Source organism: Scylla paramamosain, chromosome 16 (genome assembly GCF_035594125.1).
Source record: "Scylla paramamosain isolate STU-SP2022 chromosome 16, ASM3559412v1, whole genome shotgun sequence".
NCBI lineage: Eukaryota > Metazoa > Arthropoda > Malacostraca > Decapoda > Portunidae > Scylla > Scylla paramamosain.
Window position 1 is genome coordinate 20428766 of NC_087166.1, and position 23971 is coordinate 20452736.

The 23971-nt window shown below is 39.5% G+C and overlaps 1 long non-coding RNA gene and 1 other non-coding gene across 2 annotated transcripts in view; both read right to left on the bottom strand.

Moving 5' to 3' along the window:
• Window positions 1-20899, bottom strand: part of LOC135107825 (uncharacterized) — a 33244-nt gene extending 12345 nt beyond the window's left edge. Inside the window, exons 1-2 of the long non-coding RNA XR_010272012.1 lie at window positions 20856-20899; window positions 1-100 (exon numbers count right to left, since the gene is read on the bottom strand). The exon at window positions 1-100 is cut by the window's left edge and continues 336 nt beyond it. This is a non-coding gene — a long non-coding RNA (uncharacterized LOC135107825). The remainder of the gene's footprint in view (window positions 101-20855) is intronic.
• On the bottom strand, window positions 16247-16319 carry Trnam-cau (transfer RNA methionine (anticodon CAU)). Its single transcript has one exon. It is a non-coding gene; the product is annotated as a tRNA-Met (tRNA).
• Window positions 20900-23971: the final 3072 nt, after the last annotated feature.

The window sequence follows — 23971 nt, forward strand, 5'->3', positions numbered from 1 at the left end:
CTTAATGTTGCCGCAGAGAAGTGCGTCGCTAAACCACAGAAAGGCAATCACATATAAGAGCACCAAGGCGCATCGCCACATTTTTTTCCAACTCGTTTATCTGAAATAAATAAGACAACTGAAAATGAGCTATACAACGTTAAGACTACCAGACATCAAGTAACCATAACTCTTTATATAGAGTTATTATTTTAATGAAGCGAAATGTTGAACCTCAGTTCTATAAGTCTCCGGATTTGCCTGATCTCAAAACGAGTCCTGATCTCGATCATGGCCTCATTTTATGTTGTCCTGGTCTTTATCTTGGTCTCAAATATTTGTTCGAGATCAGGATTAAAAAAAAATTATTCCACTTCGTGGAAAATGTCGGAATTTATGATCATATACTTGATAAAGAGGAAAAAAATCACTGTCCATTATATAGTCTGGCAAGCGCTACGGTGATATGCGGTGAGTTGAGCATGAGCGACTTGGCCATTCTCGCTTTATTTTTTACACGTTCATACCTTTGTTCATATTATTTTTACTTAATGTATGCAATCGCGGCATTATTTGTGCATGTATACCACAGATTGAACTACGTAGCTCGAAAAAAAAAATGAAATTGATATTTTCCTTTGATTGTTTCTTCGTGCCAGTGAAATGAAAGCAAAAATATATGTCCTATGTTCAGTTGTTCATACTATATCAGACGCTCAGGCAATGCCTAGCCCCATTTTCAATCCTCAAGTAGCTATACCGTCTGGAGGGAAGCCATCGGCTGCACACTGCGTCAGGGCTTTGTCGTCCATCAGGCACTCACCACAGTCCTTAATCATATTTTCAACGCCCCTGTCCATGCCCGGCCACCAAGCGACGTGGAGGAGATCCTGCTTAGTCTTGACCTTATAGTTGAGAGGTGTGTGCATGTTGTAAGTATCGCCCACACAACACAGCAGGCATTATAACTTAGTGGGTCCCACGAACTATAAATTCATTGACTTCACTCAATTAGTGACGAAAGTAAGTAACGTTTTATCTAAGCAAGGCATTCTTGAAATCCTCTCAAGTAATTATTAATTTGGTCGAAGCTTGTTTATTTCGTCATAGTTGTTGGGCGCTTTATGAAGGTCTTTCTCTGAAAGAACACAGCTTAAAAAAAATGCGATACTTATATTCCTATCATCAGAGTTATCAGTGACGTCTGCTGGTGCGGGACATCAGCTTCTGGCAACTGTTTGCTTGGCACATACTCCACCTTGTACTGCCGCCTAGCCATCCTGGCACCACCACAACTTGAATATCGGGAAACGAGAATGGTGCTGAGTGCCACATGATCAATTCTAAAGGCTCTTTCACATGATACCTAACCTAACCTAACCTAACCTGGTGATGTGACCATTTTTCATGGCCACCAGTAATACCACCAACAAAGCTTAGTTTCGTCATGGAGATGGAAGAAGCAATACATGCTGGTGCTGCTCATGTCATACCTAATTGATTATTGTGCAGGATTCTTAAAGAACATCGTAAAAAAAATGTTACTAGCTTCCAGGATTTCCTCTTTAGTTCCCTCTTACAATAGCCGTCGTCATTCAAATCCCATAATGCAGGCCTTGACTAAATTTCAACAGTGAAATGTTCAATATCAAAACATTTTTCTGCTTCGTCTTCTGCCCTCATGGTGTACACAAGTAAATGTAACGACACTGAATCTCGTCTGAACCTCGTCTGAATAGATAATTAATTTACATCTAAACATGTGGTGCCATCAGCTTCGCCATGCTGAAATGAAAATGCCTTGCGTCACCACCACAAATTTGGCCACGCCACCACGTCTGGCAGGGCGGCCATATCTAAACGGTTACTTTTGAAATAATGAAAACATATGGTGGCGTCTTGTGAAGGGTACCTTATCGTTAAGAATCCCCCTTTTAAATTAACCGCATTTACCGCTATGAGTGTTTCCTTCTATTTCTTCTATCCTCATTTTCAACCCAAAGCTGGATGTTGCGTCCATGTGCATAACGACTTAACCTGCTCTCGTGCCCACGCTCTTCAGTCTTCCAAGTTTCCACCATCTGGCTACGAAAACAGAGTCATTCTCAAACTAAATTAATCTGTGCTGTATACCTCTCACCTAACTCCTCTGACTATATAAGAATTTCTTTGACAACTTAACTTCCAAAGTGGAGCACATTCAGACTCTCGTTTTGCAGAGACCTCCATTCTTGGAGACTTCAATGTTCACCACCAGTTTTGGTTTTCCTCTTCCTTCACTGATCATTCTGGTGAACTAGCATTTAACTTTTCTATCTATCCTCCATGTCATAGAGCAACTGGTGCAACACCCTACTCGTATTCCTGAACATTTAGAAGATGCACCCAACATTCTTGATCTTTTTCTAACTTCTAATCCATCTGCTTATGCTGTTACCCTGTCTTCTCCGATCAGAATTACATCTGATCTTATTATATCGCTCCAGTCCCTCCTCAGGGTCCCGCAAAGCGGAGGTCGCTCTGGGGTTTTACCTTTACTAACTGGAGGGAGCTGAGGAGGTATTCTGCTGATTTTCCTTGAAGCGACTAGTGCTTCCGTGTCAGAGACTCGTTTCCGTGTGCTGGGCACATAGCAGAGGTGACAGAGTCTGGCATGGAGGCGTACATTCCTCATTCCATCTCTCGACCTAAACTTTCCAAACCTTGATTTAACACAACCTGTTCTCGTGCTATACATGATGGAGAGGTAGCCTACAAAGGGTACTAGTGCCCTCCTTCACCTGAATCTCATGTGCTTTATATTTCTCCCCAGAATCATGCCAGTCCGTTCTCTAACCGAAAATTCCTTCATTACTAGTCAAATTCTTTCAAGATCTAAGTTTTCTTGTGACTTCTGGCACCTACCTAAAAAACATCTCCAATAACTTTGCTTCTCCTTCTTTCCCTCCTTTATTTCAGACTGATGGCACCACTGCCATCTCATCTATTTCTAAAGCTAAATCTAAAGCTCATCTATTTCTAAAGCTCATCGCTCAAACCTTTGCTAAAAACTCTACCTTGGATGATTCAAGCCTTGTTCCTCCCTCTTCTCTATCCTCTGGCTACTTCATGTTACCCAATAAAATCTTATGCAGTGATATTTTCCATGCATTCGATGGCCTAAACCCTCACAAGGTTTATGGGCCTGATGGGGTCCCTCCCATTGTTCTCCAAAATTGCCTCCGTGCTTGCACCTAGTTAAACTCTTTAAACTCTGTCTCTCAATATTTACCACTCTGCACTTTTCCACATCTTTTCATAGATGACCAACCCTTCAGGAAGTAAATATTTTACGCATGGAAGCCACAGAACGCCTGACTTCTGATCCTTCTAGAATTACTGATTGGGGCATAGCAAACTTGGTATTGTTCATTGCCTCAAGAACTCAATTCCTCCATCTATCAACTCGACACAACCTTCCAGACAACTATCCCCTCTTCTTCAGTGACACTCAATTGTCCCCCTCTTCTACACTGAACATCCTTGGTCTGTCCTTTACTTATAATCTAAACTGGAAACTTCTCATCTTATCTCTAGCTAAAACAGCTTCTACTGAGTTAGGTGTTCTGAGACGTCTCCGACAGTTTTTTTTTTTTTTCACCCCCCCCTAGCTGTTAACTCTGTACAGGGGCCTTATCCGTCCATGTATGGAGTATGCTTCACATGTCTGGGGGGAGCTTGCACTCATACCGCTCTTCTAGGCAGAGTGGAATCAAAAGCTTTTCGTCTCATCAACTTCTCTCCTCTAACTGACTGTCTTCAGCCTCTCTCTCTCTTCGCCGCAATGTTGCATGCCTAGCTGTCTTCTATCGCTATTTTTATGCTAACTGCTCTTCTGATCTTGCTAACTGCATGCCTCCCCTCCTCCCGCGGCCTCGCTGCAAAAGACTTTCTTCTTTGTCTCACCCCTATTCTGTTTAACTCTCTAATGCAAAAGTTAACCAGTATTCTCAATCATTCATCCCTTTCTCTGGTAAACTCTAGAGCTCCCTGCCTGCTTCTGTATTTCCACCTTCCTATGACTTGAATTCCTTCAAGAGGGAAGTTTCAAGGCACTTACCCTTCAAATTTTAACGACCACTTTGGACCTTTTTTCTGGGACTGGCATCTCAATGGGCTTTTTTTTTTTTTTATTGTTATTGGATTTTTTTACCCTTGGCCAGTGTCCCTCCAACATAAAAAAAAAAAAAAAAATCCTCAACAGGAAGATTCTTAAACATATATCACTTCAGAACTTTCTTTCTGATAGCCAGTACGGGTTCCGTCAAGGCCGCTCTACTGGTGATCTGGCTTTCCTTACTGAGTCTTGGTCATCCTCTTTTAGAGATTTTTGGGAAACTTTTGCTGTTGCTTTAGGCATATCAGAAAGTTTTTGATAGAGTATGGCATAAAGCTTTGATTTCCAAACTACCCTCCTATGGCTTCTAACCTTCTCTGTAACTTCTAGAATATCCTTTCTGACCGTTCTATTGCTGTTGTGGTAGACGGTCTTTGTTCTCCTAAATGTATCAAGTGGTGTTTATAAGAAAATGAGAACATAAGAAGTAAGGGAAGCTGCAAGAAGCGACCAGGCTTACACGTGGCAGTCCCTGTATGAGATATACCTACCTATTTCCATCTATTATCCCCATCCATCTTCTCTTAAAGCTCTCTAGTGTCCTAGCACTAACAACATGATTATTGAGTACGTTCCACTCATCTACCACTCTATTTGAGAACCAATTTTTTCCTATCTCCTTCCTAAACCTAAATTTTTCAGGCTTGTACCCGTTATTTCTTGTTCTACCCTGGTTGCTGATCCTAAGAATTTTGCTTGCACCCACCCTTGTTATAACCCTTATACCACTTAAAGACTTCTATCAGGTCCCCTCTTAACCTACGTCTTTCTAAAGAATGTAAATTTAACAACTTCAGTCTCGCCTCATAAGAAATACTCCTCATCCCCTGTATCCTTTTAGTCATTCTCCTCTGTACTGGTTCTAATAGACCTATATCTTTCCTGTAATGTGGAGATTAGAACTGCACAGCGTAGTCTAGATGAGGTCTGACCAACGCCAAGTATAGTTTTAATATTACTTCCGGCCTTCTACTTTTAACATTCCTAAAAATGAATCCTAGTACCCTATTTGCCCTGTTTCTGGCGCATTGTTTTGCTAGACAGAGTTCAGAGCTAACTATAACTATAACTAAATATTTCTCGTACACTGTACCTACCAGAGTTTGGTTGTTTAATGTGTACCTATAGTGTGGGTTTCCTCTACCTACGCTAAGTACTTTGCATTTATTGATATTACATTGCATTTGCCATCTGTCCGTCCATTCATTCATTCTATCTAAGTCTGCCTGCAAGGCGATAGCATCCGATTCTGACCCAAAAGGATACAGGGGGTGAGGAGTATTAATTTACCTATCTTTGTGTCATCCGCAAATTTACGAACATCACTACTAATTCCACTATCCAAGTCATTGATATATACTAGCAATAACAATGGTCCTAATACTGATCCCTGTGGCACCCCACTAATTACATGACCCCACTCGGATTTCGAGCCGTTTATTACAACTCTTTGTCGCCTATCGCTAAGCCATGACCCTATCCAGCCTAACACCTTCCCTTCTATCCCGTGTGCCCTAACCTTTCTCGGGAGCCTTTGATGGGGTACCTTGTCAAATGCTTTACTAAAGTCCAGATATAAGATATCATAACTATCACCATTATCTACTGCCTTGTACACTTTACTGTAAAAACTTAACAAGTTTGTCTGGCAAGACTTCCCCTTCGTGAAATCCCCTTCGTGATTTATCAAGTTATGTTTGTCTAAATGTTCCCTAATGTTCCTCGCTATTATTGACTAATATTTTACCTACAACAGTTTAAGCTGACAGATCTATAGTTAGACGCTAAAGTTTTATCTCCTTTCTTAAAGATGGGTACTACATTAGCTTGTCTCCACATTACTGGCACCTCACCTGACTCAAGTGATTTCCTAAAGACAGAAACTAACGGCTCACTAATAACCTCTTTGCATCCCTTAAGTACTCTGGGATATATTTCATCTGGTCCTGGTGTCTTGAACTTTTTTAGCCTATCTCCTGTTCCTCTATCTCCCTAGTTATGGAAATATCTGTCAGCTTCTCATTCTTATCTGCTCTAAACACCTGTTCACTATCTGGCATATCCTGCATGTTTTCCTGGGTGAAGACAGTTAAAAAATACTCATTCAGAATTTTATTGATCTCCTCCCCAGAATTAACCAGCTCCCCATCTGCTGCCTTTAATGGACCTATAGTATCCTTATTTTTCGTTCCTTAGGGTTCTGTCCTGTCCTTCCTATTATTTAACAATGATCTAAACCAATCTCCTTGCCCTTGGATATAGAGTTTAAACAGGGAAGCCACAGAACAGTTGACTTTTGATCTAAAATTCTGATTGAGGCACATTGACTATTGTTCATTTCCTCAAAAACTCAATTCCTCCATCTATCAACTCGACACAACCATCCAAATACCTATCCATTCTTCTTCAATGAAGCTCAGTTGTCCCATTCTTCTACACAGAACATCCTCGGTTTGTGTACTTATAATCTAAAGTGAAAACTTCACATCTCATCTTTAGATAGAACAGCTTCTATGATGTTAGACATTCTGAGTCGTTTTGACCAGTTTTTCTCACCCCCTAGTGTTAACTCTGTACAGAGGCCTGATCCGCCCATGTATGGAGGCTTCACATGTATACCGGGATTCCTCTCATACCGCTATTTTAGACAAAGTGGAATTAAAAAGCTTTTCGTCCTACCAACTCCTCTCCTCTAAATGACTGTCTTCAGCCTCTTTGTCGTCGCCGCAGTGTTGAAGCTCTTGCTATCTTCTACCGTTGTTTTCTGGCTAACTGCTCTTCTGATCTTACTAACTGCATGCCTCCCCTTCTTCCGCGATCTCGCTGCACAAGACTATTCTTTTTCTCATCACTATTCTGTCCACCTATCTAATGCAAGAGTTAACCAGTATTCTCAAATATTCATCTCTTTCTCTGGTAAACTCTGGAAGTCCCTGCCTGCTTCAGTATTTCTTCCTTTCTGTGACGAAATCTTTCAAGAGGGAGGTTTCAAGACACTTATCCTTCAGTTTTCGACGATTTTTTTTTTTTTTACATTCCTTTCGTGACTGGGACCTCAGTTTTTTTTTTTTCTTGGCCAGGGACCCTCTCAGGCAAAAAAAAAAAAAAATAAATAAATAAGTAAACAAACAAATAAAAAAATACTCCGCTTCGCTGTCATTGAACTGGCGACAACTTGCTTCTTCCGGTCTTCCCCTGTCTGGGAGAGAATTGCGGTGACCTGTCTTTCGTTCGCAGCTTATGGAAATTTAGTTATGGGCAAGAGATGAGTAAAATTCTGAACAAGTATTTTTTAAGTTTTCATCCAGGAAAACATGCAGGAAATGTCGGACAGTGAACAGATTTTTAGAGCAGAAGAGAATGAGAAGCTGATAGATATTACCATAACTAAGGAGATAGTGGAACAGGAGATAGACAAGCCGAAAAAAAAATCAAGTCACCAGGACTGGACGAGATATATCCCAGAGTACTTACGGAATGCAAATAGGTCATTAGTGACCTATTAAGAATTTAGAAAATCCTTACACTGAAGAGAGATGTGAAGGCAAGCGAATGTAATACCCACCTTTAAGGAGATAAAACGATAATGGAATCATTAATATCGAAGAACATTAGGGAGCTTTTTAGACAGTCATAACTTGACAACTCAGTCATAGCATGGCTTCACGAAGGGAAAGCCTTGTCTGACGAACTTGAGTTTTTTACAGTAAAGTTAACAAGGTGGCAGATACTAGTGATAGATATGAATATACTATATATCCTATACTTGCGCATAAATGAAGAATTTGACAAGGTACGCCATCAGAGGCTCCTGATAAAGGTTAGGTCGCACAGGATAGATGGGAAAGTGTAAGACGCGTCCACACTCTGGCTCATGACGTGTATTGCGTTTTACCATATATAGAGCAAGCATGGCGATGTGCCGAACGTCACAGCTAAGTCTGGCTGTTGGCATTTTATGGTGGTGACGTGCGGCACGGCGCGCGTCATTTGGATTCTGACAACGAGAGGATATATACGAGTATATATATATATATATATATATATATATATATATATATATATATATATATATATATATATATATATATATATATATATATATATATATATATATATATATATATATATATATATATATATATATATATATATATATATATATATATACACACACCACACACACACACACACACAGCACGTCCTTTTTATTCCTACCTTCTCCTCCCCCTTCTTTTTCGACTCTTAAGAATATTAACGAAAAATTAGATTTTGACTAATATGTGTGTGTGTGTGTGTGTGTGTGTGTGTGTGTGTGTGTGTGTTTATATAGAAGGGACAGAGGCGAAGGGCAACAAAAATCCAATAAAAATAAAATGCCCATTGAGATGCCGGTCCCCGAACAGGCTTCGAAGCAGTAGTTAAAAATTGAAGGATATGCGTCTTGAAACCTCTCTCTTGATAGAATTCAAGTCAAAGGAAGGTGAAAGTACAGAAACAAGCAGGGAGTTCCAGAGTTTACCAGAGAAAGGGATGGATGATTGAGAGTATTGGTATCTTGCATTAGAGAGGTGGACAGAATAGAGGGTGAGAGAAAGAGGAGTCTCGTGCAGTGAGGCCGCTGGAGGAGGGTAGGCATGCAGTTAGAAAGATCAGAAGAGTAGTTAGCATGAAAATAGTGGTAGAATATAGCTAGAGATGCAACATTGAGGCGATGAGAAAGACGCTGAAGACAGTCAGTTAGAGGAGAGGAGTTGTTAAGACGAAAAGCTTTTGATTCACCCTGTTTAGAAGAGCGGTATGAGTGGAACATACTCCATACATGGACGGATAAGGCCCTTGTACAGAGTTAGCAACTGAGGTAGGGGGTGAGAAAAAAAAAACATACTCCATACATGGACGGATAAGGCCCTTGTACAGAGTTAGCAAACTGAGGTGGAGGGGGTGAGAAAAACTGGCGGAGACGTCTCACAGCGCCTAACTTCATAGAAACTGTTTTCGCTAGAGATGAGATGTGAAGTTTCCAGTTTAGATTATAAGAAAAGGACAGACCGGGGATGTTCAGTGTAGGAGAAGGGAATAATTGAGTGTCATTGAAGAAGACGGGATAGTTGTCTAGAAAGTTGTGTCGAGTTGATACATGGAGGAATTGAGTTTTTAACACACTGAACAATACCAAATTTGCACTGCCCCAATCAGAAATTTTAGAGACATCAGAAGGCAGCCGTTCTGTGGCTTCCCTGCTTGAAATGTTTACTTTCTGAAGGGTCGGACGACTAGGAAAAGACGTGGAAAAGTGCAGGGTGGTATTATCAGCGTAGGAGTGGACAGGATAAGAAGTTTGGTTTAGAAAATCATTGATGAATAACAGGAAGAGAGTGGGTGACAGAACGGAACCCTGAGTATCACCACTGTTAATAGATTTAGGAAAGCCAGATTACCAGTGATAGATGTTTAAGAATCTTCCTGTTGAGGAGAGATTCAGAAACTTTGGATAAGCAGGAAATTAAAGGATTAGGACGGTAGTTTGAGGGATTAAAACGGTCAACCTTTTTAGGAACAAGATGAAGGTAGGCAAACTTCCAACAAGAAGGAAAGGTAGATATTGACAGAGTTGTAAGAGTTTGACGAGGCAAGATGGATGCACGGACGCGCTGTTTTTGAAAACAATAGGAGGGACCCCATCAGGTTTCTAAGCTTTTTGAGGGTTTAGGCCAGTGAGGGCATGGAAAACAATCATTGCGAAGAATTTTAATACCGACCATTAAGTGGTCAGAGAGGGAGGAACAAACACTGAATCATGCAAGGTAGGGTTTTTAGCAAAGGTTTGAGCGAAGAGTTAAGCTTTAGAAATAGATGTGATAGCAGTGTTGCCATCTGGTTGAAGTAAAGGAGGGAAAGAAAAAGAAGCAAAGTTATTGGAGATGTTTTTGTCTAGATGCCAGAAGTCACGAGGGGAGTTAGATTTTGAAAGATTTCTATAAATGAAGTAGTTTTCGGCGGAGAACAGATTTGGCATGGTTCCGGGCAAAAATATAAAGCGCATGAGATTCAGGTGATGGAAGGCTCAAGTACCTTTTATGGACCACCTCTCTATCACGTATGACACGAAAACAGGCTGTATTAAACCAAGGTTTGGAAGGTTTAGGTCGAAAAAAAAAAAATAAAGAAATGTACACCTCCATGCCAGACACTATCACCTCTGTTATGCGCTCGGCACACATAGACGGGTCTCTGACACGGAAGCAGTAGTCATTCCAAGGAAAATCAGCAAAATATCCTCTCAGGTCCCCCCGAACTAGCAGAGGCAAAACGCCAGAGGCACCTCCGCTTACGGGGATCCTGAGGAGGGATTGGAGCGATAGGACAAGATACAGTTATGATATTGCGATCGGAGGAGCCCAACGGAGAAGACAGGGTAACAGCATGAGCAGAAACATTAGAGGTTAAGAAAAGGTCAAGAATGTGAGGCGTATGCCCAAGACGGTCAGGAATACGAGCAAGATATTGCACCAATTGCTCTAGGTCGTGTAGGATAGCAAAGCTGAAGGCTAGTTTACTAGAATGATCAGTGATGAGATGAGAAAGACAAAGCTGATGGTGAACACTGAAGTCTCCAAGAATGAAAATCTCCGCAAAAGGGAAGAGAATCAGAATATGCTCCACTTTGAAAGTTAAGTAGTCAAAGAATTTCTTATAGTTATAGTTAGGAGAGAGATATACAGCACAGGTAAATTTAGTTTGGGAGTGATTCTGTAGTCGTAGCCAGATGATGGAAGACTCAGAAGATTCAAGAGCGTGGGCACGAGAGCAGGTTAAGTCGTTGTGCACATAAACGCAACATCCAGCTTTGGACTGGAAATGATAGAAATAATAGGAGAAAACAAAAAAGGGGCCACTGTCAGTTGCCTAAGAAAAATAGGAGGGAACAAAAAAGGGGCCACTGTCAGTTGCCTAAGATACCTGTGTTACAGTAAGGAAAAGAAGATGAGGCTTAGTAGAGGAGAGGTGATGTTCTACAGATTGAAAAATTAGATCGAAGACCGCGATTGTTGGAGAAGTTAGTGAAGAAAGAGTTGAGGGGGGTGTCAAAACAATTAGGGTGTATATCAGAAGAGTAGTCCAACCTGAGGACATTTGTGATCTCCTTCCCAGATGGGGACTCGTGTACACCAGCCCCGCGGTACACCAGAGTCCATGGGGACTCCTACACCAGCCCATAACAGATGGGCTGGTGTAGGAGTCGCCATGATAATTTTGAATTTTGAGTGAAGGATGTGTGTAATTAGGTGCTTGTTGTTTAATTAGTTGCTTGTAGTTTTGTGTGAAGGAAGAGGGGAGGCTGTGACTGCCCCCTTGTGTTCTGAGACACAAAGGGAAACGTTCAGTGAGGTCATAGCTGGGTTTAATGATAAGTTCACACCACCCCCTGATTCACTGGTTTAGAGCTCACTGGGAGTAATTATCATTTCGGCAGGTGCCTACTGCCTCCTCCTATGTGTGTATGTGCCTGTGTGTGTGTGTGTGTGTGTGTGTGTGTGTGTGTGTGTGTGGGTTAACATACAACACAAACTCTCTTCAGCAGTTCAGATGCTACTGACCAGTGCGCCAGCGCGGTCAGCAGTCTCCCCTATAGTGTGGACGTTTGTCCCCTGGATCCCTTCCTAAACCCGCGTCATGTAGTGCGGTACGAGGTATAGTGGATGCGGCTTTAGGATGGATAAAATCGTGGTTAGACAACAGGAGACATAGAGTTTTAATAAACGGCTCTAAATCCAAGTCGGGTCAAGTAATTAGTGGGGTGCCACAGGGATCAGTTTTAGAGTCGTTGTTCTTTTTAATATATATTAATGATTTGGATAGTGTGATTAGTAGTGATGTAATAAATTTGCGGATGACACAAAGATAAGTAGATTAATTAGGTCAGATTCGGATCCCATCGCCTTGCTGGCAGACTTGGATAGGATGAATACAGGATGGGACAGATATAAGGCAAATGCAATTTAACGTTAACACATGTAAAGTAATTAACATAGGTAGAAATAACTCACACAGTAGTTACACAATAAACAACGAAGCTCTGGTAAGTTCACAGAGGCCAGAAATAGGGGAAATGGGGAATTAGGATTAATTTTTAGGAGTGTTAAAAGTAAAAGTTGCCAAGTAATATAAGTTATATTTGACGCTGGCCAGACCTCATCTAGACTATGCTGTGCAGTTGTGGTTCCCATATTACAGAAAGAAAATAAGTCTATTAGGTTCAGTACAAAGAAGAATGACTAAATGGATACAGGGAATGAAGGGTATTCCTTAAGAAAATAGATTGAAGCTATTGAATCTACGATCCTTAGAGAGACGTAGGTTAAGAGGGAACCTGATAGAATTCTTAAAGAGGTACAGAAGTTATAACAAGGATGACGAAAGCATAAGTCTCAGGATTAGTAATCATGATAAAACAAGAAATAACGGGTTCAAGGTTGAAAAATTTATAACAAATAACAATAACAAATAACAAATAGGAAGGAACTGGTTCTTAAATAGAGTGGTTGATGAATGGAACGGAGTCAGTAATCAGGTTGTTAGTGCTGGGGCATTAGAGAGATGTGAAAGATGAGACAAATTTATGGATGGGGACGGTAGGTGGAAATAGGTAGGTACGTTTTATACATGGACTGCTCCGTGTAGGCCTGAAGGCTTCTTGTGGCTTCTTTATTTTCTTATGTTATATAATGACCAAGGCCTATAGATACAAGGTAAGACCGCGCTTCACAGCCATGCTCTCTTATGACGTTACCCCACCCCCCCTCCCAACACACACACACACACACACACACACACACACACACACACACACACACACACACCTAAAATATACCAAGCCCTATAGATACAAGGTTAGACAGTGTTGCTTTATCCCGCTCTCAGGTGGCTGCAAGCTCTCCTCACTCACACCCATTCTCCACACCATCCCAATACGTTCTTACAACTTTTTTCCGCTAGTATCATCATACATCAATTGTTTTAAACTGATAGATTATATGAAAATAATAAGTATATTTTATAATACAAAATTAATGAAAGTGAGTATGATCAATGGTAGGAGTTTCATACACTATTTAGTGAAATTGATTAGACTAACAGATAATATAGGACAATGATTATTTTTATTTACACATGAATTTTAGTTACATCAACTTTTCCAACCTCGCCATTATATTAATTGACTTTCTTCATGAACTTGAATATATTCCTGTTCAGAAAACGAATTCTGAAAAAAAATAAAATAATCTGCATCGAGCAAAGTATGTAATGATATCATCAGGAAGGGATACAGTCTTATAAATATCTGAAGCAACCCCCTTGATCACTCCCTTATCAGACTTAAGACCCTATTATGAGTGACAGCAAACGATTTTTTTTCTATTACTTTCAGCTTTTCACAGAACGCGCAGGTGGGCTTCAATAGCTTCACTTCTCCTTTGCACACAGTATCAATCCAAGAGGTGTCTTCCTTTGCTATTCCAAATCTAAGACATTGATATTGCTTCTTCTTTTTTTTTCCCAATAAATCCCCCTAAATATCTTAAAGCCACCACCACTTAATTCTCAAAATCATTGACATCTTCGTCTAGATTATCCAAGGTATCACTTTCATGACATGATGGCAAAGAAGCGAACAACATAGCTGACAAACTTAGATAATTTTGTAGAGCCTTTCATATTTTTATGCACCGCTGGAGGTGGACCTTGATAGTGAGATAGTGGACTGCTGTCATGTTGTTCTCGCCATATGTACTAGTATTTTCAAGGATGTATTTTGCACCCATGAGAGTTGTGTTTCTTCCCTGAAGATGAGATCATATTATGTGTTTCACTGACAGGTGACGGGTGGGTGTGACACACCCCCATCTGCAGTAAACAGGCAAAAAACATGCTCCAAGCCATCTTAGTTAAATCTGTATGTTTGTAGGAATGCTATGAGACATTTCCATCAACTTGGGCAAAGAAACATAAAATTAGCAATCCCTTTTGAAATGGAGCCTTTAGTTCCAGAGACTCTCATTGTTTATGTTGTGTGGTTCATATCCTCAAGTACTTCATTTTGGGTAGACAGAGATAATCCATATGCATTTCCACAAAGTTGCACGTCATATGTCACTCTTAAACTGAATAAATCAAACCATATATCAACTGTATCAATGAACTGATTACTATTTCGCCTATGTTTTTCTTTTCTTTTTTCCTTAAGTAATTCTTTCCTTCCAAAGTATTCAAGAGATTCAGCAGTTCTTTTTTTTTTCTGATAGAAGTTGCGTTGCTAGCGCAACTTTCATAGGCTGTGGACCAAAAACATTGATTTATTTCTCTGAAAGTTTACGTGCAAGAATAAATCCTGAATCCAAGAAGTTATTTCTGGTGAGTTTAACTAGAAAACATATACGTCTTTTACTAGCAGCGGGATTTTATTTTATTTTTTTTCTTCGCTGATATCAAGCAGCATGTCTCTCACCAGCAGCGGGATTTATGAATGGTGTTTTCGTTTTTTTTTTTTTTCCTACGTTGATATCAAGAATTTGCCAGCATTTTCCACACAGCCATATTTGTTGAAGAAAGGTCAGTCACTATTGCCACAACCGGAAAACCAGATTTTTATACCTTAGTTATCAACTCAAGCAAAATTTTTTGTCATGTTGCAATCAAAACCGTAGTAGATGAGCTATGAACTATTCTGCACTGTACTTTGTTTTAGGGTCATAGAGGATGTCAGTCAATTTATTATAGCAACATTTTGCTGTGCTACACTCAACAAACGACATGACAGAAAATTGTTTCTCTCACTTATTAACTCTGCTTTGTGGAGCAGCAATTTCATTACTGGTGCAGAACTCATAGTTCTACTTTAAATTTTGCTACCCAAAGTGGTGACCGATGGGAATATATATATATATATATATATATATATATATATATATATATATATATATATATATATATATATATATATATATATATATATATATATATATATATATATATATATATATATATATATATATATATATATATATATAAATTTTTTTTTCGTAAATATTTGTAGCTTTTGGGAATTAAGCTATGCAGTGTAATTGCCTTGCTAATATCATATTCAGTCCAGTGATTTACTGACATCCCTTTTAAGAAAAGTCAACCTGAGACGAAAAAATAAAAAAAAGACAAGTTACGTCTTTCATTATATGCTGCAGTAATAAATGCAAGACAAAAAAAAAAGAAAATATTGTGACAAGTTACGCCTTTCATGATATGCTGCAGGGGAAATGCTGCGCTGAGCTGATAAAGTAGTGCCTTCTCATCCTTCTACGAAGCACATTCGGTCTCCCGTTCTTTCTTCATATCATCCAGTTGGCGCAGATGAAAGATGGTGTTCCTCTTTGCTGACTGATTTTCCTTCTTGCGGTGCCTCAACTTCAGCTTTCCTTTTTTATCTTTTCCTTTTTCTCTATTTTTTTTTCTTTCTTTCTTCTTTGCCAGTACCAATTCCTAAAACACTGCCAATAGAAAAGTCAGATGACGGATGATAAACCTCCGTCTTGAAAGAGTTCAAGTCACAGGAAAAAGGAAATACAAAAGAAGGCATGCAGTTCCAGAGTTTTACCAAAGAAAGGGATGAATGGCTGAGAATACTGGTTAACTCTTCCATTAGAAGAGTGGACAGAAAAGGGGTGAGAGAAAGAAGAAAGTCTTGTGTAGCGAGGCTGCAAAAAGAAGGGAGGCATGCAGTTGGCAAGATCAGAAGAGCAGTTAGCGTGAAAATAGCGGTAAAGGACAGCAAGAGATGCAACACTGCAGCGATGAGAAAGAGGTTGAAGACAGAGGAGAGTAGATGATAAGACGAAAAGTTTTCGACTCCACCCTAAAATAGCCGTATGAGTGAACTCCGCCCCCATCCCTCCCTTACATTAAATCAATAGGGCGGTAGTTTGACGGATTAGAACGGTCGCCCTTTTTAATAATAATAATAATAATAATAATAATAATAATAATAATAATAATAAACGGTTTATTATTTAGGCAGTTGACAAACTGAAAATGTACATAGGGGAAAAATGTTCTTGCCCCGGGTGAGGATCGAACTCACGACCTTGAGATTATGAGACTCACGCGCTGCCTACTGCGCCATCGAGGCTGATATTTAAAGAATAGGATTAATGTAAGCAAACTTTCAGGAAGAAGGAAAGGTAAATGTTGATAGAGTTGGAAGTTACTGGCAAGGTGGAAGCACGGAGGCACAGTTTTGGAGAGCAACAGGAGAGACCCCATCTGTTCTATGCGTCTTCCGAGGGTTATAGCCAGTGAGGGCATGGAAAACATCACTGCGAAAGATCTTAATGGGTAGCACGAAGTAGTCAGATGGGGGAGGAGAGGGAAGAACAAACTCTGAATCATTTAAGGTAGAGTTTTTAGCAGAGGTATGAGTGAAGAGTTCAACTTTATAAATAGTTGAGATAGCAGTGGTGTCATCGGATTGAAATAAAGGAGGAAAAGATGAAGAGAAAAGTTATTTGATATGTTGTTGGCTAGGTGCAAGAAATCTCGAGGGGAGTAAGATCTTGAAAGATTTTGACGCTATTAACGAAGAAGTTTTGGCTAGTTGGAGAACAGATTAGGCATGATTTCGGACAAAAAAAAATATGAAGCGTATGAAATTCAGATGATGTAAGGCTCAAGTATCTTTTGTGGGCCACCTCTCTATCCAAGGTTTGGAAGGTTTAGATCGAGAGAGTGACGAATGTACGCCTCCATCAGACACTATCACCTCTGTTATGAGTCTCTGACACGGCAGCAGTAGTCGTTCCAAGGAAAATCTGAATAATACCTCCTCAGATCACCGTACTTAGAAGGGAAAAAACGCCAGAGACACCTCCGCTTTTCGGAATCCTGAGGAGGGATTGGAGTGATAGAGCAAGATACGAGATCGTGATCAGAGGATCCCAACGGAGAACATAGGGTGAGAGCATACAGAGAAGGATTAGAAGTTAAGAAAAGATCAGGAATTTTCGACGTATCTCCTAGAATAGGGTGTTGCACCAGTTGCTCTAGGTCATGGAGCCAGCAAAGTTAAAGGCTGATTCACCAGGATGGTCAGTGAAGGGAGAGGAAAGCTAAAGCTAGTCAGAGGAATTGGGTGAGAGGTATACAGCACAGGTAAATTTAGTTTGAAAATGACTCTGTTGTCGTCGCCAGATGGTGGAAATTTCGTAAGATTCAAGAACGTGGACACGAAAGAAAGTTAAATTGTTGCGTACATAGATGCAATATCTAGCTTTGGATTGAAAATAAGGATAGAGAAAGTATGACTGAACAGAGAAGGGTCTACTGTGAGTTGCCTCAGACACCTGTGTTTCAGTGAAGAAAAGATGAGGTTTAGTAGAGGAGTGCTAGTGTTCTAAAGAATGAAAAGTAGATCTAAGGCCTTGAATGTTGCAGAAGGAGAAAAAGTTGCTGGGGGATGTCAACACACTTACGGTCGGTACCAAAAAACTAGACCGACCAGGGGACAAATGATGTAAAGATATAGCACCAAACATTTACGTTTCATATTTGATAACTAGCGCCCTTTTTTGTCCCATTTAGTGCCATGTTTCAAAATGTTCACCTATAATTTAGCGCCTCTTTTTTCCTCATGGTAGCGCCTTGCGAAATGTTTGTTGTTCTTGGAGGAGAAGTAAATTAAGTAAGTTTCAACAAAGGGCAGTGGGGGATTCGAACCCGGGCCCACCAAGTGTTAAGTGGGTCCGGGTTCGAATTCCTGACTGTTCTGTGATAATAACATCTATCTCTCCATCTATATACCTTAGCTTTTTCCATCGCGCAGGTGGTTAGCCCAGGCAAGGTACAACCTAGGTAACATAACATTAAAATAACATTAATATAACAAAACAAATATAATGATAATGATAACATTTACATAAAGTTAATCAACACATTTATTTATTTATTTACTTAATAATTGATTGACTTACCCTTTCAAGTTGTTTTAACCGTGTTTTAATACTTTTGTCGTAAAAAGAAAAAGATATTAAGAAATGGTTTGTGGTTTGCGGATTTGTGGTTCCGGAAAAGTAAATGTCAGAAGGCTTGCGGATTTATGGTTGTGGAAGATAAGTTGTGAGTTTGCGGATTTGTGGTTTGCGGAATTGATTTTTGGTTTGCGGTGCCCAGCACTGAGATAATATATATATATATATATATATATATATATATATATATATATATATATATATATATATATATATATATATATATATATATATATATATATATATATATATATATATATATATATATATATATATATATATATATATACATATATATATTACTTAAGGCAGTAGATTTCAAACTCTTTTTTTTCAGTTTGTTATAGTTCAACAAACTACATGAACAGTGTTATCCGTTCATAAAGTGTAATTAGCTGTATCCAAGAGTAGATACGTCGTGTGTGGGAGGTCACCCCTCCATCACTTCCTAAAAATTGTTATATTACTTTCATGGACTAATTTACCCTCAATTTGGGAGCCACTGACCAGGTAATATGCATATTGTTGTTAATGTTGTAGTGTTAGAAACTATTATTCAAGTACTATTCAGGCGGTAACGTGCCTAAAGTATGCAATACAGGACGTCTCCAGTTCGCATCTCGACTTGCAGTGGGAATGTTTATCGGACACCTGTTTGCTCTTAGGCTCACCCAGCCTTAAATATGTACCGATCAACACCACTGCAAGGTTCATAATCGGAGAAGAAAGGAACTCCTTATTGCAGGACGGAGAATTGGATGGCGCTATCAGTCCATCGTCTACGCTCCCATGTATGGCACCCATTCAACTTTTATAAAGACATAAATGAAATATTCTTCTTATTTATTTCAGTAACTTATTACACATCCATTCAGGTTTGCAGAATTATGCAACATTAATGGATAATGAGTAGTATTTAACCACTGATTGATTAAGAGTTGGTTGTGCACGGCAACTGCACTACCTTTAAGTAATTTTCCCCGTGGTCTTGTGTCCACATGGCCCTCTCGCCTCCACCGTCTAATCCACCGAGATACCGTAGTGGCGCTGGCTCCTGTCTGCTGAGCAATGGCGCGAGATGTCTTGCCGCTCAACCACAGCCTTACAAACCGCCGCCGCTCACACACATTAGTCTGAGGATGGGCACTTCGCAGCTTCATAACTGCTTGGGTAAATTAGATGGAATTAATTAAAGATGATAATTTAATTTATAACATCACAAACATTTTTTTTATGCATTTTTTTAAGACTTCCAGGTGTTCCAACACCAAATATCTCTTACATGAAGCTGACATGCGCTCAAAACAAAAAACAAAAATCCGTCCGACCGGGGATTTACGATCTCTTAAGAAATAATGGAGGCAGAAATTAGTCAACAATCAAAGGCAACCACCACTGTTGACCGACGAAGTGCAAGTAGTACCCCAACAGATATGAGTGATTTCTCTCTCTCTCTCTCTCTCTCTCTCTCTCTCTCTCTCTCTCTCTCTCTCTCTCTCTCTCTCTCTCTCTCTCTCTCTCTCTCTCTCTCATATGGCGTATTCTCTAAATTATTGTAACTTCAGATTTTAATAGCAGAAGAATTCTTTCAACTAAATCATAATTTTAAAAGATGTGTAACGAAAGTATCACAAACAGTAAAGTAATACACACACACACACACACACACACACACACACACACACACACACACACACACACACACACACACACACACACACACATAAAACTGAATAAAATATATAAAGAAAATGAAAAAAAATGAGCAATAATTAACAGTATTATAAAATAGTGATCAACAGAATCTTAGTGTCACTCATACAAATCTTACCATTGTCACCATTTCAATAACAGTTTATGGCAAAAATGGTCCTCAATTAATTATAACCCCATCTCCTTCACAAGACATTGTCCAATAATGCCTCAAGATAGGGCGTCGTGTTCTAAGCTCTTTATCAACATGGTGGACACACCACTGTGTGTGGACTCAGGTTACCTTAAGATAGAGTTGATATTCTTTAATTATAAAAGTAGAATATCTACACAGTTAACAACAAGATTAATCCTGACATTAATCGAACGAACCTCACGCCTACAATTACTTCGCTCTCGGGTCTGAAGTTCTGATGTAGCTGTCTTTAGCAAACGATCTCATTGAATTATGTCGTAATAATAGCTAACCTGTAATCAATGAATGGTTCCTATTTAAGGGCTTGCCTCATCAAACTTTTCTTACACGAAAAGCGTAATTAGACTATTGCTGCCATTTATTTTCAAAACGGAGAAGAATTTAGGATTCATCAAATTTATAACCTTGAGAAGTTTAGGGCTGCAGATAGGAAAATGTATCTATATAGCTGAATAGTATGCCCGAAATATTGGAAAAAAAGAACAGAAATGTATTTAATAATCGTCATTGTTAGCATTTTAATTATCGCAGAACAGACATGTTTCATCCCGTAGTAAGGGGTTGTTCATAATAGATGTGACAGTAGTTATGAAGGTCAAATGTTACCATATCAAACAACTAAGATGACGGAGGAAATGGACAGTCAAACAAATCTTAACAACGGGGCAAGGATTGGCTTCATTGCAGAATTACTTAGTCACATCGAATATATCACAACATAAAAAAACATTACCTCAATGTGCACCACCTGCGATAGGTAGAAAGCGAAAGGATCTCCAACAAAGGCTATACTGAGCTAGTAGAGTCTCAGCTCCACTAAATAAAGGCATACTTGCATCGGGCTGCGTCTCCTAATTGATCATAACCTTTGCCGTAAATACCAGCGACCTGTCTTGTGGACGTAATGTTTTTTTTTCTTTTTTAACGTACTGGAAATTGCTCATGTCATTATATTGATTTTTTTATTTTATTTTAAACTACTTCAATTAAGTATATAAAAAAAAATGTCTTGCAGTACAGTTTTACACCAACTTAAATTTAATCGCTGCATCTGTAAGGAAGAGTGCAATATATTTTCAAATGTTCGTAATGTGTTAACTGTTTAATTTTAATGAAATTTTTCCATGCTTACTTAAAGAACTATTTTGTGCAAACAATTTTATCAACGTCACTCAAATTGTATATTGGAAAGACAGTGTTATATATATATATATATATATATATAGAGAGAGAGAGAGAGAGAGAGAGAGAGAGAGAGAGAGAGAGAGAGAGAGAGAGATACAACATTGTCTTTCCAATGCACAATTTGAATGACGGCGGTAAAAAATTATTGCATAAACAATTCTATAGATAAACATCGAAACATGTTATTACAATTAAACAGTCAACAAATTACGAACATTTGAAAATGCATCTATCTATCTATCTATCTATCTATCTATCTATCTATCTATGTATATATATATATATATATATATATATATATATATATATATATATATATATATATATATATATATATATATATATATATATATATATATATATATATATATATATGTACGCAATGACTTAACCTGCTCTCGTGCCCACGCTCTTGAATCTTCCGAGTTTTCCACCATCTGGCTACGACTACAGAGTCACTCTCAAACTAAATTTATCTGTGCTGTATACCTCTCACCTAACTCCTCTGACTATAAGAAATTCTTTGACTACTTACCTTCCAAAGTGGAGCACATTCTGAACTTCTTCCCTTTTGCAGAGATCTCCATTCTTGGAGACTTCAATGTTCACCACCAGCTTTGGCTTTCCTCTCCCTTCACTGACCATCCTGGTGAACTTCAACTTTGCTATCCTCCACGACCTAGAGCAATTGGTGTAACACCTTACTCGTATTCCTGACCGTCTTGGAGATACGCCCAACATCCTTGACCTTTTCCTGACCTCTAATCCTTCTGCTTATGCTGTCACCCTTTCTTCTCCGTTGGGCTCCTCCGATCATAATCTCATATCTGTATCTTGTCCTATCGCTCCAATCCCTTCTCAGGATCCCCTTAAGCGAAGGTGCCTCTGGCGTTTTGCCTCTGCTAGTTGGGGACCTGAGGAGGCATTTTGCTGATTTTCCTTGGAATGACTACTGATTCCGTGACATAGACCCGTCTTTGTGAGCTGAGCGCATAACAGAGGTGATAGTGTCTGGCACGGAGGCGTACATTCCTCACTCTTTTTCTCGACCTAAACCTTCTAAACCATGGTTTAATACAGCTTGTTCTCGTGCAATATATGATAGAGAGGTGGCCCACAAAAGGTACTTGAGCCTTCCATCACCAGAATCTCATGCACTTTATATATCTGCCTGGAACCATGCCACGTCTGTTCTCTAACTAGCCAAAAAGTCCTTCATTAACAGAAAGTGTCAAAACCTTTCAAGATCTAACTCCCCTCATGACTTCTGGCATCTAGCCAAAAATATCTCCAATAACTTTGCTTCTTCTTTCTCTCCTTTATTTCAACCAGATGGCACCACTGGTCTCACATATATTTCTAAAGCTGAACTCTTTGCTCGAACCTTTGCTAAAAACCCTACCTTGGACGATTCTGGGCTTGTTCCTCCCTCTCCTCCACCCTCTGACTACTTCATGCTACCTATTAAAATTATTCGCAATGATATTTTCCATGCCCTTGCTGGCCTAAACCCTCGGAAGGCTTATGGACCTGATGGGGTCCCTCCTATTGTTCTCCGAAACTGTGCCTCCGTGCTTGCACCTAGCCTAGTCAAACTCTTTCAGCTCTGTCTGTCAACATCTACCTTTCCTTCTTCATGGACGTTTGCCTACATTCAGCCTGTTCCTTAAAAGGGTGACCGTTCTAATCCCTCAAACTACCGTCCTATTGCTTTAATTTTCTGCCTATCTAAAGTTTTTGAATCTATCCTCAACAGGAGGAGGCAGTAGACACCTGCCGAAACGATAATTACTCCCAGTGAGGTTTAAAGCACAGTTCAGGGGGTGCTGTGAACTTATCATTAAACCCAGCTGTGACCTCACTGAACGTTTCCCTTTGTGTCTCACAACACAAGGGGGTAGTCACAGCCTGCCCTCTAAAGACAACTCTCTTCCTCCACACAAAACTACAAGCACCTAATAACACACACACCCTTCACTCAAAAATTTTAAAATCATGGCGACTCCTACACCAGCCTCGGAGTCCCCATCTGGGGAGGGGACCATAAATGTCCCCAGGTCGGACTGCCTTTCCGTCGACGACCCTAAGTGTCTTGACACCCCCCTCAACTTTTTCTTCATTAACTTCTGCAACATTCGCGGTCTAAGATCTAATTTTCAATCTGTAGAACACCACCTCTCCTCTTCTAAACCTCATCTTCTTTTCCTCACTGAAACTCAGGTGTCTGAGGCAACTGAAAGTAGCCCCTTTTCTGTTCCCTCCTACTTTCTTTATCCTCATTTTTTATCCAAAGCTGGATGCTGCGTTTATGTGCGCAATGACTTAACCTGCTCTCGTGCCCACGCTCTTGAATCTTCCGAGTTTTCCACCATCTGGCTACGACTACAGAAAGAATGGCTGCTAGAGTAATTAGAAAAATGAGATTAGAAGAATATGTTAAATAGGAGATCAAAAATATTGGGGCTAATTTTTGAATTGTTAAGAGAATAAAAGCTTGGGGCCAAGTTAAAGAGTCACTCTCATACTAAATTTATCTGTGCTGTATACCTTTCTCCTAACTCCTCTGACTATAAGAAATTCTTTGACTACTTAACTTCCAAAGTGGAGCACATTCTGACCCTTTTCCCTTTTGCAGAGATCTCCATTCTTGGAGACTTCAATGTT